The following is a 16,781-nucleotide window of genomic DNA, read 5'->3' as shown; positions in this document are numbered from 1 at the left end:
AAATAATGTGCACATGGGCACATGAATACTTGTTTTGTAATAAGAATGTGCAGTGTAAATGTCCCCGAGGATGGATTGAAATATATTCAATGTAATTATTCGCCATACTTTAGCACTCACTTTCTTTGAGATTGGAATGAAAACTGACCTTTCCCAATCCTGTGGCGATCGCTGAGTTTTCCAGATTTGCTGGCACACTGAGTGCAGCACATTAACAGCATCATCTTTCAGAATTTTAAAGAGTTCGGCCAGAATTCTATCACCTCCACTAGCTTTACTAATTACCAAGGATTTGGCTCCCTTCCCTGATACTTAAGGCACGTGACTTTTTAAAAAGATATACATGATATATATACACATATATAATAAATATATAATAATATCCACAATTTTCCATGCTGGGCTTACAAAAAGCAGAGGAACCAGATATCAAATTGCCAACATCCATTGGATCATAGAGAAAGCAAGGGAGTTCAAGAAAAACATCTAATTCTGCTTCATTGACTATGGTGAAGAATTTGACTGTGTGGACCACAACAAACTGTGATCTTCAAGAGTTGGGAATATCAGACATCCTCACCTGTCTCCTGAGAAATCTGTTTGTGGGTCAAGAAGCAGCAGTTAGAACCTTGCATGGAACAACAGACTGGTTCAAAATTGGGAAACGAGTATGACAAGGCTGTATGCTGTCACCCTGTTTACTTTACTTATATGTGGAGAACATCATGAGAAATGCTGGGCTGGATGAAGCACAAGCTGGAATCAAGATTGCCAAGAAAATATCAATCACTTCAGATACGCAGATGATGCCACCCTTATGCCAGAAATCAAAGAGGAACTAAACAGCCTCTTGATGAGAGTAAAAGAGGAGAGTGAAAAAGCTGGCTTAAAACTCAACATTCAAAATACAAAGATCATGGCATCTGGTCCCATCCACTTCATCTCAAGTAGAAAGGGAAAAAGTAGAAACAGTGACACATTTTCTTTTCTTGGGCTCCAAAATTACTGTGGATGATGACTGCAGCCATGCAATTAGAAGATGCTTGCTCCATGGAAGGAAAGGTATGACAAATCTAGACAGTGTATTAAACAGCAAAGATATCGCTTTGCCAACAAAGGTCTGTATAGAGAAAGCTATGAGTTTTCCAGTAGTCATGTATGGATGTGAGAGTTGGACTGTAAAGAAGGCTGATCACAAAAGAATTGATGCTTTTGAACTGTGGTGTTGGAGAAGACTCTTGAGAGACCCTTGGGCTACACAGAGATCACATCAGTCAAACCTAAAGGAAAACAGCCTGAATATTCTTTGGAAGGACTGAAGCTGAAGCTGAAGGGCCAATACTTTGGCCACCTGTTGCGAAGAACTGACTCATTAGAAAAGAGCCTGATGCTGGGAAAGATTGAAAGCAGGAGGATAAGGGAACAGCAAAGGATGAGATGGTGCATGGCATCACTCACTCAATGGACATGAGTTTGAGCAAGCTCCAGGAGAAGGTGAAGGACAGGGAAGCCTGGCGTGCTGCAGTCCATAGGGTGCAAAGAGTTGGACATGACTGAGCAACTATACACACACACACATACACATATGTGCTTAGTCGCTCATGTCCAGCTCTTTGGGACCCCATGGACTGTAGCCCACCAGGCTCCTCTGTCCATGAGGATTATCCAGGCAAGAATACAGACGTGGGTGGCCATGCCCCTCTCCAATATACACAAGCACACATATATCAATACAGATAGATAGATAGATAATATATGTATATTATTAATGCAGCAGAAGAGTCTCCCACTCTGGTGTCTTTCTTTTTTTTTTTTTTTTTTTTAACCAATTTACTGATGCTGTGTAGTCAGTCATTTCCAAACAATAAAAAAGGCATTCAGCCTGGTCAGTTCAGTTCAGTTGCTCAGTCGTGTCCAACTCTTTGCAATCACATGGACTGCAGCATGTCAGCCTTCCCTGTCCATCACCAACCTCTGAAGTTTGCTCAAACTCATGTCCATTGAGTCAGTGATGCCATCCAACCACCTCATCCTCTGTTATCTTCTTCTCCTCCTGCGTTCAATCTTTCCCTGCAACAGGGTCTTTTCCAATGAGCCAGTTCTTCACATTAGGTGGCCAAAGTATTGGAGTTTCAGCTTCAGCTTCAGGACTTCCAACGAATATTCAGCACTGATTTCCTTTAGGATGGACTGGTTGGATCTTCTTGCAGTCAAAGAGACTCTCAAGAGTCTTCTCCAACACCATAGTTCAAAAACATCAATTCTTCAGCACTCAGCTTTCTTTACAGTCCAACTCTCACATCCATACATGACTACTGGAAAAACCAAAGCTTTCACTAGATGAACCTTTGACGGCAAAGTAATGTCTCTGCTTTCTAATATGCTGTCCAGGTTGGTCATAGCTTTTCTTTCAAGGAGCAAGCATCTCTTAATTTCATGGCTGCAGTCACCATCTGCAGTGATTTTGGAGCCCAAAAATAAAATCATCACTGTTTCCATTGTTTCCCCATCTATTTGCCATGAAGTGATAGGACTGGAAACCATGATCTTAGTTTTCTGAATGTTAAGTTTTAGGCCAACTTTTTCACTCTCCTCTTTCACTTTCAACAAGAGGCTCTTTAGTTCTTCTTCACGTTCTGCCATAAGGGTGGTGTCATCTGCGTATCTGAGGTTATTGATATTTCTCCCAACAATCTTGACTCCAGCTGTGCTTCATCCAGCCCAGCATTTCTCATGATGTGCATTGCATAGAAGTTAACTAAGCAGGGTAACAATATACAGCCTTGAGGTACTCCTTTCCCTATTTGGAACCAGCCTATTGTTCCATGTCCAGTTCTAACTGTTGCTTCCTGGCCTGCATACAGGTTTCTCAAGAGGTGGGTCAGGTGGTCTGGTATTCCCATTTTTTGAAGTATTTCCCACAGTTTGTTGTGATCCACACAATCAAAGGCTTTGGTGTAGTCAATAGGGTAGAAGTAGATGTTTTTCTGGAACCCTCTTGCTTTTTTGATGATCCGATGGATGTTGGCAATTTGATTTCTGCTTCCTCTGCCTTTTCTAAAACCAGCTTGAACATCTGTAAGTTCACAGTTCACATACCATTGAAGCCTCGCTTGGAGGATTTTGAACATTACTTTACTAGCGTGTGAGATGAGTACAATTGTGCAGTAGTTTCAACATTCTTTGGCATTACCTCTCTTTGGGATTGGGATGAAAATTGACCTTTTCCAGTCTTGTGGCCAATGCTGAGTTTTCAAAATTTGCTGGCATATTGAGTGCAGCACTTTCAAAGCATCATCTTTTAGGATTTGAAATAGCTCAACTGGAATCCCATCACTTCCAAAGCAAAAATACCCAGTTGTGTATGTGACTGGTGATGCAAGTAAAGTCCAATGCTGTAAAGAGCAATGTTGCATAGGAACATAGAATGTTAGATCCAGAATCAAGGCAAATTAGAAGTGTTCAAACAGGAGATCACAACAGTGAACATTGACATTTTAGGAATCAGAAAATTAAAATGGACTGGAATGGGGGAATTTAACTCAGATGACCATTATATCTACTACTATGGACAAGAATTCCTTATAAGAAATGCAGTAGCCATCATAGGATAAAAAAGTGAGTCTGAAATTCAGTGCTTGGATGCCATCTCAAAAATAACAGAATGATCTCTGTTTGTTTCCTTAGCAAACCCTTCAGTATCACAGTAACCCAAGTCTATGCCCTGACCAGAAACACTGAAGAAGCTGAAGTTGAGTGGTTCTATGAAGGCCTACAAGACCTTCTAGAATTAACACCCAAAAAAGATGTCATTTTCATTATAGGGGACTAGAATGCAAAAGCAGGAAGTCAAAAGATACCTGGAGTAACAGGCAAATTTGGCCTTGGAGTACAGAATGAAGCCGGTCAAAGACTAACAGAGTTTTTCCAGGAGTACACACTGGTCATAGTAAACACCCTCTTCCAACAACACAAGAGAAGACTCTACACATGGACATCACCAGATGGTCAATACTGAAATCAGATTGATTATATTCTTTGCAACCAAAGATGGAGAAGCTGAACTGGAGAAGCAAGACACAGAGCTGACTGTGGCTCAGATCATGAACTCCTTATTGCCAAATTCAGGCTTAAATTGAAGAAAGTAGCGGAAACCACTAGACCATTCAGGCAGGTAAATTAGTTCTTTAAGTCCTAGGCTGCCAGTTAATAGAATGAGAACTGTAGAACTGGAAGCTCTTTAGAGAAGATGTTGTCCAACCCCCTCATTTTGCAGCTCAAGTGACAGAGGCTTAAAGCAGTCGTGACTTGCACAAGCACGGTTGGTTCTGCCACTCTTACTGTAACCTCTGGCAAGTCCTTAACCACATCTGGATATCTGCTGCCTCTGTAAAATGAACTGCTGATCATCACAGCTAACAACTTCCAGGTGCTTCCTGTGTGCCCGACACTGTCCTGAGTACTTTAAGTCAGTACTTTTCTAATTCTCCCAACTTTCCAGAAATTATGATTGATTACCTTCTATTACAGAAGGAAATATAAAAACATAGAAATCTTAAATAACTTGCTCGAGATAAGACAATTAGGAAATTTTGCAAAGCTGATCTAGTAACCCAGGAAGAACTGCCTCCCAAATCCTCAAATTCCAATTCTTAGATTTCTTCTAAGAAAACCAGTTCTGCTCTTGAGCATCACGGGGAAGAGTAGCCCATGTGACATATGCTGAGGGCAGTAGTGCCCATTGCTTCCCAGGGTAGAAGACAAACAGATTAATACTATGCACTTTGATTAGTGCAATAGAAGAATGAAGCTTATTTCCTTCTCTCAAGAGTTTTGGAAGTTTGTGCCTGTTCATCTTTTTATTGACATTGATTGGTTGTTTGCACTGGCTGGTAGGTTTTATACTAGACACTGAGAATCTAGAGATAAGGAAAACAAAGTCCCTTTTGAGACTAACTTCATTCATTTAGCATAATGATTTGGGGAGTCATTCAAGCTGTATGTGCCAAGAGCTTGTTCTCCTTTATTGCTGCATAGTGTTCCATCTTACGGATGTATCCCAGCTTCTCACTTCTCCTTCACTTATGATGCAGAAGGTGCCATGGTCCAGGCGCGGGTTGGAAAAGAATTTCCAGATATGAGACAGAATGAAAGGGAAATGAAGTTTATTAGAGTGGGAGACGCTGTTGCAACAGCGGGCCAGCTTGAGGGAGAACTGATGTTAAACAGGGGTCCTTAGTCTGCTTTTATACCCAGAGTGCAAGGGGTGGGATAGGGGTCTTGTGGGTCATTTGCTGACTGGATGAGTCACATATACTGGGTTGGGGGGAAGAGGAAGGCAAATGCCTTCTCCCTATGGGGTAGGAAGGGAGACAGGTTATACTGCTCAGGAGGACCTGGAATCCATTAATAGTTACAACACAGGGGAGGGAAGGATGATAAGGGTCAGGTTTTCTGTTCCTGCATTCCAAGACCCGCCTTGGTTTTATCTGCTCTGTTGTCCTTGGGTCACCACAGAAAGCTCAGCTTCTCTGTACACCAACACTGAGTCAAATCTTGGAGACAGAGTTTTGGGTAGAAAAGGAGTGTTTCATGGCTTTGCCAGGCAAAAGGGGACACAGTGGGCTCATGCCTTCAAAGCCCTCTGTCCCCACTTGGGGAAGACAGTGAGAAGTTTTATTGTCCAAAGAGGGCGTGATCAGCTCTTGGACGGTCTTCTGATGGGTTGGTGGCGAGGTAAGCAAGAGTCAGCATCATCGTCCTTCAGGTCCAACTGGTCTAGGGTCTACAAGCTGTGGGGAACATACCATGGTTAATCATTAACTTCTGCCACCAGGAGTGGTTTCAGTATCTGTAAACAAACACAAAGGCGTTACTGTGTGTATCCTTTGATGGGGAAGCAAGACCTTACCCCAAGGCTCCTCTTGACTATTTCTCTGGTTTCCCAGTTCCTTCCTTCCCTAACTGACAACTGCTTGAATCTGCCCACTGGAGCTCAGGGAAGGTCATGGAGGCTGAGTGAAGGCTGTTTCCTGTGATCAGAGAAAGAGGGGACACAAAGGCCTTGGGCCCAGGAGCCCCACAGGGCCATACACGCCTCCCTGTATTCTTATGCCCCTAATTGATTGCTCTTTGTTTGCTAAAACCTCCATTATACCGTTGAATAGTAGTGCATGGGAACGCTTGCTTTCTTCCTGGAAATCTCTTCATTTGTGCACGTGTGTGTCCACTCAGTTGTGTCAGACTCTTTGAAACCCTATGGACTGCAGCCCACCAGGCTCCTCTGTCTATGGAATTTTCCAGGCAAGCACATTTGGGTGGGTTGTCATTTCCTACTCCAAAGGATCTTCCCGACCAGATATCACACCCACCCTGAGTGTTTCTCAATTAGGCAAGTAAGATAGCAGCTGAACTACAGCAGGGTATTACAGGTATTTGTGTGTGTGGTGTGTAATCATATTAAGCGAGTATCCCCCAATCACTATTTTCTTGGGGGTTTTATCATGAATGGCTATTGAATTTTATTAAAGACTTTTAAGAAATCATCCATGAAAATAATTGAGTGAATGACATTAACAGATTTTCCAATATTCAACCAACCTCTTTGTTTTCTATCTCTCTTGGTCATGAAGTATCACATTCTTAATGGTGGTGTTGGCATCTATTTGCTAATACATAAGGTTTTGTCTTTTGTACTTGTACTTGCTTTTAATTTACCTTACTTTACTTTTTGCAGGTTTTGTTTTTTAAGTGAGAATTTATTTTCTTTCTTGTGAAAGTAAAAGTAGGTCACTCGTATCCAACTCTTTGCAACCCCAGGGACTGTATAGTCCATGGAATTCTCCAGGCCAGAATGCTGAAGTAGATAGCCTTTCCCTTCTCCAGGGCATTTTCCCAACCCATGGATTGAACCCAGGTCTCTCAACATTGCAGGCAGATTCTTTAGCAGCTGAGCCACCAGGGAAGCCCTTTCTTTCTTTTACTTTTATTGAAAAAGTTTTTGGTGCAATGCATTTTACTCTGGTCACTTCTTTCAATGAAGCCTACAGCTTCTGATATTTAGTGTTTTCATTATTATGATCTTTAAGAAATTCTAAAGAGTCAGTTTGTATTTTTGTTTTCAACCAGAGTTGTCTAATACAATGCACCATTTTAGTTTCCAGATGGAAGCACATTTTCCTAGAAGTAATTTCTGCTTTTGTCATTATGATCAGAAAATGAAGAAGAATAAAGAGCCTCTTGATGAAAAGTGAAAGAAAAGTGTGGAAAAAGTTGGCTTAAAACTTAACCTTCAAAAAACTAAGATCATGGCAACCAGTCCCATCACTTCATGGCAAATAGGTGGGCAAACAGTGACAGATATTATTTTGGGGGGCTTCAAAATCACTGCAGATGGTGACTGCAGCCATGAAATTAAGAGATGCTTGCTCCTTGGAAGAAAAGTTATGACCAACCTAGACAGCATATTAAAAAGCAGAGACATTACTTTGCCAACAAAGGTCTATCTAGTCAAAGCTCTTGTTTTTCCAGTAGTCATGTATCGATGTGAGATTAGGACTATAAAGAAAGCTGAGTGCAGAAGAATTGACGCTTTTGTATTTGGTGTTGGAGAAGACTCTTGGGAGTCTCTTGGATTACAAGAAGATCAAACCAGTCCATCCTAAAGGAAATCAGTCCTGAATATTCATTGGAAGGCCTGAAACTCCAATATTTTGGCCACGTGATGCAAAGAATTGACTCGTTTGAAAAGACTCTGATGCTGGGAAAGATTGAAGGCAAAAGGAGAAGGGGACCACAGATAATGAGATGGTTGGATAGCATCATTGACTCGATGGACATGAGTTTGAGCAAACTTCAGGAGTTGGTGATGGACAGGGAAGCCTGGCGTGCTGCAGTCCATGGGATTGCAAAGAGCTGGACATGACTGAGCAACTGAACTGAACTGAACTTTTCTTAAGCTTCATATTGTTGATATAGGATTTGTGATAAAAGATAATGATATGGGAAAATGTTGTTTAGGTTTAATTCTTCTTGAGGTAATAGTTGCCTTTAAAACCTAAAGTTTTGAACAAGTGTATGGAAACGAGTCCTCTGAGACTATAAGTCAGTCACTCCCTGCGGAACAATTTCGAATCCACTGGAAATGGCCTCTGTGGCAAAATTAAACATATACTATGTTTAGGGAATAGAGAGAAAAAGTATATGTTTCCATTGTCTCAAATTTCATAATCTTTCCTAGGTCTTATCCATTATTTCCAGAGAAAACACAGAATTCAACGTTTGCTCTCATGTAAAAACCAGTCCAATCTGATGTATTAATGAGCCCCTTTAGGGACTCCCCTCGTGGTCCAGTTGATAAGACTTTGCCTTCCAATGCAGGTGGTGGGGGTTTGATCCCTGGCCAGGGAGCTAAAGATCCCACATGACTTGCAGCCAAAAAACCAAAACACAAAAGAAAAGCAATACTGTAACAAATTCAGTAAAGACTTAGGGAAGGAAAAAAAAAAAAAGAAATGGCCCCTTTAGATACAGTCCAGTCTCCATGTAGGTGACTCAGTTTCTGCAACCATTGTATTTATTTCCTCCCATGGACTTTCAACGCCTTATGTGACACTGGTTTGTGGAGAAAGATGGAGTTCTCCAGGCTCCCCTGGTGGTGCCAGTGGTAAAGAATCTGCCTGTCAATGCAGGAGATACAGATTCGATCCCCGGGTTGGGAAGATTCCCTGGAGAAGGAAATGGAAACCCACTTCAGTATTCTTACCTGGGAAATTCCATGGACGGAGGGCTACAGTCCATAGAATCACAAAGAGTCAGACACAACTGAACACGCACTCATGCACGTGCATATGGGGTCTCCAGCCTCAGCCTCTGTCTCCCCTACTTGCTGGGTGATGTCTCATGTCTATCAAGCCTCTGAAGGCCTGCTATCCCCAACAAGAAAGTCCACAAGCTGGTGTAAAGGCACCAAGTGAGTTGATTTCCCACTCCAGGCAGTGCCCTTTCAGGGGCTCCTCAACTGACCTGACCACAGCTCCAGATGGTCTACGTTCTCTGTGGCTGGTCAGGCAGTGGCTCTCATTCAGCCCTGGAATATCAGCTAGAGGATGATATTTCATGTGGTTGCAGGAAATACAACTTTATTAAAGTAGCTTAACAAAGGGTTCAATTTTGATACAAGGAGTTTACAGCTGGTACTCCAGGGCTGATGTAACTATCCAAAGAACTTGATTTTTTTTCTTCCACCCGTTATGGTATCTTTTGTCCTCAGAGTGGCAAGATGGCTGCTTCAGCTTCAGCCTCAGGTCAGAACTGCAGGCAGAAAGAACAGACACAAGAAGGAAGACAGGATGGCACTTCTACTGCAAAAGCAAAGCCAACCCACAGGGCTTCTTCTACCACCTCCTGGTCATATGCTTACCCCAGCTATGAGAAACACAGTACAACTCAGTATTTCACATGGGTCCATTGCTGTGATAAGCAAAACTGTAGTTTTGTTAGTAATGAGGGGGGGACAAATGCTAGTGAGCTGATGTCCAGCAGCACCTGCCATATGAGCTGGGGTGAACTTGCCACACACTTCTCACTCTAGAGAGACCTCATTCTCAATGGTATGATGGATTCTTTTGACGATTCCCAACCAAACTTTCCTACAGTCCTAAACTCTTCCTCATTCTATACATGAACCAAGGAAGGGTCAAGAAAATAGAACCTCAGTGCCTGAATCTGGTTCCAAAAAATACAGTCTTGTAACATAGTAAATATCCTACAGATAAACTTTGAAATAAACTACAAAGAACAAATACTAGAAAGTACTGGGGAGCCACCAAAGCAGATAGAAAAGGAAAGTATTTCCATCCTTGAAACAAGAACATAAGGTGACATCCATGTTTGAAAGTTTTTTCCAGAGGGCACTCCCCAGACCACAATGCAAGAAGTGACCAGAACTTCACTATCTAATATACCTCTTGTTTCCTGAACCTGGAGAGAAAAGCTTAGGACCACATCTGATTGCTTTATTCCTCTGCCTTCCTGCTTCCTTTCCCCTAGAAGAGGAGAGACTGTTCTCAACTCTAATTACCTGGACTTCTATTGTGTAAGATGTTATTGTCTGGTGACTAAACCTTTTTTGGAAAATTGGAGAAGTGATAGGATATGGACAATCCATTTGTTGACAAGGCTGTCATCTTTTGAAAAAATCTATTAATATTTTTTAAAATAGTGGAAACTGATTATTCAGATTTTTCCATATTTTGTGAAGCATTAGCATGCATCATTGAAACAGCAAGAGAGTTCCAGAAAAATATCTATTTCTGCTTTATTGACTATCCCAAAGGCTTTGACTATGTGGATCACAATAAACTGTGGACAATTCTGAAAGAGATGGGAATACCAGACCACCTGGCCTGCCTCTTGAGAAACTTCTATGCAGGTCAGGAAGCAACAGTTAGAACTGGACATGGAACAACAGACTGGTTCCAAATAGGAAAAGGAGTACGTCAAGGCTGTATATTGTCACCCTGCTTATTTAACTTCTATGCAGAGAGCATCATGAAAGATGCTGGGCTGGAGGAAGCACAAGCTGGAATCAAGATTGCCGGGAGAAATATCAATAACCTCAGATACGCAGATGACACCACCCTTATGGCAGAAAGTGAAGAAGAACTAAAGAGCCTCTTGTTGAAAGTGAAAGAGGAGAGTGAAAAAGTTGGCTTAAAGCTCAACATTCAGAAAATGAAGATCATGGCATCCGGTCCCATCACTTCATGGCAAATAGATGGGGAAACAGTGGTAACTGTGGCTGACATTATTTTTCTAGGCTCCAAAATCACTGCAGATGGTGATTGCAACAATGAAATTAAAAGATGCTTACTCCTAGGAAGGAAAGTCATGACCAACCTAGACAGCATATAAGAAAGCAGAGACATTACTTTGCCAACAAAGGTCTGTCTAGTCAAGGCTATGGTTTTTCCAGTGGTCATGTATGGATGTGAGAGTTTGACTATAAAGAAAGCTGAGCGCTGAAGAATTGACGGTTTTGAACTGTGGTGTTGGAGAAGACTCTTGAGAGTCCCTTGAACTGCAAGGAGATCCAACCAGTCTTTCCTAAAGGTGATCAGTCCTGGGTGTTCATTGGAAGGGCTAATGTTGAAGCTGAAGCGCCAACACTTTGGCCACCTGATGCAGAGAGCTGACTCATTTGAAAGACCCTAATGCTGAGAAAGATTGAGGGCAGGAGGAGAAGGGGATGACAGAGGATGAGATGGTTGGATGGCATCACCAATTCAATGGACATGGGTTTGGGTGGACTCCAGGAGTTGGTAATGGACAGGGAGGCCTGGCGTGCTGCGGTTCATGGGTCGCAGAGAGTCAGGCACGACTAAGCCGCTGAACTGAACTAAACTGAGCATGCATCAGAGTCACCTGGAAGACATGTTAACATACAAAGTTACTGAATGAGTAGACCTGAGAATCTGCATGCCTAACAGTTCCCTGGCATTGCCAGTGTGGCTGGTTCTCGACAGTGATTTGAGAGTGATTGCACTGGAGCAAATACCCTGTGTCTGACAAAGAAAGGGATAGTGGCTTCAAATTTTTTGAAGGCATTTCCTCTGCTCCAAGTATTACCAGCTAGATCAAGGGTGCCAAAGACCCTTCTCCCCTCCAGGATTCTGAACGAAAAGTATACATACAAAGAACTGAATCTAATAAAGCAAAACACTATATCATTACCCATATCCTAGGACTCCCTAGTAAAGATGAAGTGGAGATAAAACAGGGACCAGAAACCACAGTTAGAGTCCTCCTTCTCCTGGAAATGGAAGAGAGCCCAATTCAGTCCTGTTCAGTCACTCAGTCGTGTCCAACTCTTTGCAACCCCATGGACTGCAGCACAGCAGGCATCCCAGTCCATCACCAACACCCAGAACTTGCTCAAAATCATGTCCATTGAGTCAGTGATGCCATGGAACCATCTCATCCTCTGCCATCCCCTTCTCTTCCTGCCTTCAATCTTTCCCAGCATCAGGGTCTTTTCCAATGAGTCAGTTCTTCCCATCAGGTGGCCAAAGTATTGGAGTGTCTGCTTCAGCATCAGTCCTTCTGAGGAATATTCAGTACTGATCTTTAAGATGAACTGGTGGATCTCCTTGCAGTCAAAGTGACTCTCAAGAGTCTTCTCCAACACCACAGTTCAAAAGCATCAGTTCTACGGCATTCAACTTTCTTTAGAGTCTGGCTCTCACATCTATACATAACTACTGGAAAAGTCATAGCTTTGACTAGATGGACCTTTGTCAGCAAAGTAATGTCTCTGCTTTTTTAATATGCTGTCTGGATGCCATCACCGACTCAATGGGCGTGAGTTTGAGTGAACTCCGGGAGTTGGTGATGGACAGGGAGGCCTGGCATGCTGTGATCCATGGGGTCACAAAGAGTCGGACATGACTGAGTGAGTGAACTGAAATGAACTGAACTAGGTTGGTTATAGCTTTTCTTCCAAGGAGCAAGCATCTCTTAATTTCATGGCTGCAGTCACCGTCTGCAGTGATTTTGGAGCCCAAAAAATAAAGTCTGTCACCATTCTCATTGTTTCACCATCTATTTGCCATGAAGTGATGGGACTGGATGCCATGATTTCATTTTTGAACGTTGAATTTTAAACCAGTTTTTTCACTCTCCTCTTTCACTTTCATCAAGAGGCTCTTTAGTTCCTCTTCACTTTCTTGCTGTAAGGGTGGTATCATCTGCATATCTGAGGTTATTGATATTTCTCCCAGCAATCTTGAAGCAACAGTTAGAACTGGACATGGAACAACAGACTGGTTCCAAATTGGGAAAGGAATACGTCAAGGCTGTATATTGTCACCCTGCTTATTTAAATTATATGCAGGGTACATCATGTGAAATGCTGGGCGACTCAGTTCAGTTCAGTCGCTCAGTCATGTCCGACTCTTTGTGACCCCATGAATCACAGCACGCCAGGCCTCCTTGTCCATCACCAACTCCCTGAGTTCACTCAGACTCACGTCCATCGAGTAAGTGATGCCATCCAGCCATCTCATCCTCTGTCATCCCCTTCTCCTCCTGCCCCCAACCCCTCCCAGCATCAGAGTATTTTCCAATGAGTCAGCTCTTCGCATGAGGTGGCCAAAGTACTGGAGTTTCAGCTCCAAACAAATCCCATGGCTGATCTCCTTCAGAATGGACTGGCTGGATCTCCTTGCAGTCCAAGGGACTCTCAAGAGTCTTCTCCAACCCCACAGTTCAAAATCATCAGTTCTTCGGCGCTCAGCTTTCTTCACAGTCCAACTCTCACATCTATACATGACCACTGGAAAAACCATAGCCTTGACTAGATGGAACTTTGTTGGCAAAGTAATGTCTCTGCTTTTCAATATGCTATCTAGGTTGGTCATAACTTTTCTTCCAAGGAGTAAGCATCTTTTAACTTCATGGCTGCAGTCACCATCTGCAGTGGCGACTAAGCACAGCTAAATGAAGAGCTTGTGACACAATCAGGCAAGAACTGAGCAAGTCAAATATCACATAGAGAAGAAAATAAAGACATACTCAAAGTGTTATGTCGATTGTGTCTAAAGTAACACTTCTCATGTAGCTCTAAAGAAATAGACTTGCAATTTTTAAAACTTTAAGTCCACTAATCTTTGATTATTTTAAAGGTCTTTTCTTCTCTGGGCAATTATTTGGTAGAAGGTCTTTCATGTTTTGTATACATTAGCATTTTTAGTTTTTTCTGTAACCATTTGCAAGAAAACTTTCCATAACCAAAGTAATAATATTTTTCATCATCTCTCCATAGAAATTTTTTTTTCACACAATAATCCAAGTTGTTTTATAGCTGGTCCAAGTTGCAAGTCCTGAGTCTGTTAAAAGCCGTCCAAAGTGTTTTTTGTTGGCCATTCAATTCTGGCTTCCGTTACTAGTTTTGTCAAGTCTGTTTTTGATGGCTAAAAGAAACCCTTTTATCAAACCCTGTATGTATTGACTGAAAAGATCTCTAACAACTTTTTTTTGTTTCTTTTTTCTTGGTTCACTGCACTGCAGCACACTGCAATTACCATTCATGGTGAATGTTGTAAAACATCTTCCCGGCTCTTTTTCTCTCTCCTGTTCCAGTTTAGTACCTGCTTTGTCATCTCATTCATTCTGCACCAATATCATGCCTTCATTTTGAAGCTTAAATTTTATCCATGCTTACTTTTAACTAAAACTTAATTGGAATCTATTATAAGTAAAATAATCATCAAGATTTAAATTTAATAACCAACTAAATGTAGATCTGTATCACTGTAACCCATGTTGTCTACACAAAGTGTTCATAAAAGTACCACAACACTCATTAGGAAGATTGTTGAAAGGGAAACAGTCTTCAGACATCGACTAAATCAGTGATGATGTGTTTATTATGTTCTGACACTAGAAATGGTAAATGTGCCCAAGGTATACAAGAATAATACGTGATAAAACAGTTAGAGTGAAGTGTATTTCTACCCAAACAACAGAACTGTGTTGAACAGTAAAATATTTACTGTGTTTCAGTGTTTAAATTTAAATTAAAACAAATTATCATGAAATAAAAGTTCAGTTTCCCAGGTATAGCTATATTCCAAATTCCCAATAACCACATATGGCTAGTGTCTACCATACTGGATACTGCAATTTCTAGAAAATACTCAAATATTTGGAAATTAAATACATTCTCCTTAATATCCATGAGAGATAAAAGATATCACAAAGAATTTGCAAAATATCATAAACTGAGTGATAGTGAAAAGAAAACACACAAAACATAATGAGATGCAGGTAAACATGTGTAGAGGGAAGTTTTATAACTTTCTACCTTTGTGTTAGAAAATAATAACTTTTAATAGGTTAAAGGATATTGTCCATAGCATGTTGTAGAGACTCGGGATATTATTATGCTCTTCTGATGGATCCTGGGTTTGCTCCAGCAGGCACTTAAATTACTGGTCGATGCCTTTGAACTTAACCTGGGAAGGCTTAATGTCATTAGCAAGGAACTATTCCAGTTTTGCTCTTTCAGGGAAAGTCCATTAGTCCTGAGGTGATCTTTACTCCCACTAGTATTTCAGTGGACTACTTGGTGGACTAGAATCAAAATTCTGTCTTTGCTGCTGAGGGCAACTGCTGAAATCTCTGACCAGCTTATTCATCCTTCCAAAACGTCTCCCCTGGACCTTTTAGAGACCGCAATTCATGGGTCATCCAAAGACTTGAAGGGAGTTTTTATACAGAATTGCTCATGCTCCCACCCGTGCCCTCTGTGGGCATCTCCGTCAATATCTACCCTTTCTGGCTGCCCCCAAACTCCATCCTCTTACGCTCAGGTCCCTGTGAATTTCTGCTTGAGTGACATCCCTGGATCAGCAGGATGGGGACGTGCTCTCGGGGGGAACCACATACATGCGACAGCCACATGGCCCCTGAGTGAAGTGTCAAGTTCCCCATAGCCTATCCCTGTACTTGGTCACTATCAGTGTCTTCCAACAGTTGTTTAAAAACTCTCATTATTTTGAATTTTCCACAGAGTGTATGAAAGTATTACAGGAGAATTCAGAGCTGGAAAACTTCCCTGAGATTTTTCGCCATTGCTTTGACCCACCGAGGAGGAAGCAGCCCATGGACTCACTGGTCACTTCGGACTCTCCAGATCTTTCATGCTTCACTCCAGTGTAGGGATTTTTATTTGAGAATAATGAATTCCAAAGGTCACTATTTTCACAGTTTTGGCCAAGACAACCCCCTCTCCTCCCCCTACCCATGACCTCATCCTCAGCACCTCTTTCTTTCTGGTACACAGACCATGGGATTTCCAGAATAAACGGACCATGCCTTCTCTGTTCTCTGATGCTCAGGGAGTGATGGTGTGAAGCAACAGCTCCCCTTCCTTCTGAAATGTCATGGAAGGGATTTTCCTTGATTTTTAGTAACAAGGGAGAGAAAACCCCATATTCTGTAAAATTTTAAGAAATTCCTTTAGAATTTTTTTTTAATTTTAATTTTTACTTTATTTTACTTTACAATACTGTATTGATTTTGCCATACATTAACATGAATCCACCACAGGTGTACATGCGTTCCCAAATATGAACCCGCCTCCCATCTCCCTCCCCATAACATCTCTCTGGGTCATCCTCATGCACCAGCCCCAAGCATCCTGTATCCTGCATTGGATATAGACAGGCAATTTGTTTCTTTCATGATAGTATACATGTTTCAATGCTATTCTCCCAAATCTTCCCATCCTCTCCCTCTCCCTCAGAGTCCAAAAGTCCGCTCTACACATCTGTGTCTCTTTTGCTGTCTCGAATACAGGGTCATCATTACCATCTTTCTAAATTGCATATATATGTGTTAGTATACTGTATTGGTGTTATTCTTTCTGGCTTACTTCACTCTGTATAATCAGCTCCAGTTCCATCCATCTCATTAGAACTGATTCAAATGAATTATTTTTAATGGCTGAGTAATACTCCATTGCGTATATGTACCACAGCTTTCTTATCCATTCATCTGCCTTTAGAATTTTTAATGAATGATGTGTTTTAAGTGACTTGCCATTTGTCATTTAGTGACTTGGCGTTTTATGAGTGACAGTGCCTGACATTTGGTTAATACTTATATTTTCTAGGATGAGATCAATTAGGCCAACAGGGTTAAAAGAAAAGTACCTAATTTAAAGATATTTATCTTCTTAAAGGAAATGCGAATGACTTTAGCTGTCAGTTTAGTGGCTA

The sequence above is a fragment of the Capra hircus genome, chromosome 4 (assembly GCF_001704415.2).
Source record: "Capra hircus breed San Clemente chromosome 4, ASM170441v1, whole genome shotgun sequence".
Classification (NCBI taxonomy): Eukaryota; Metazoa; Chordata; class Mammalia; order Artiodactyla; family Bovidae; genus Capra; species Capra hircus.
The sequence above is the reverse complement of the archived record's forward strand: the minus strand, read 5'-3'. Positions refer to the sequence as shown.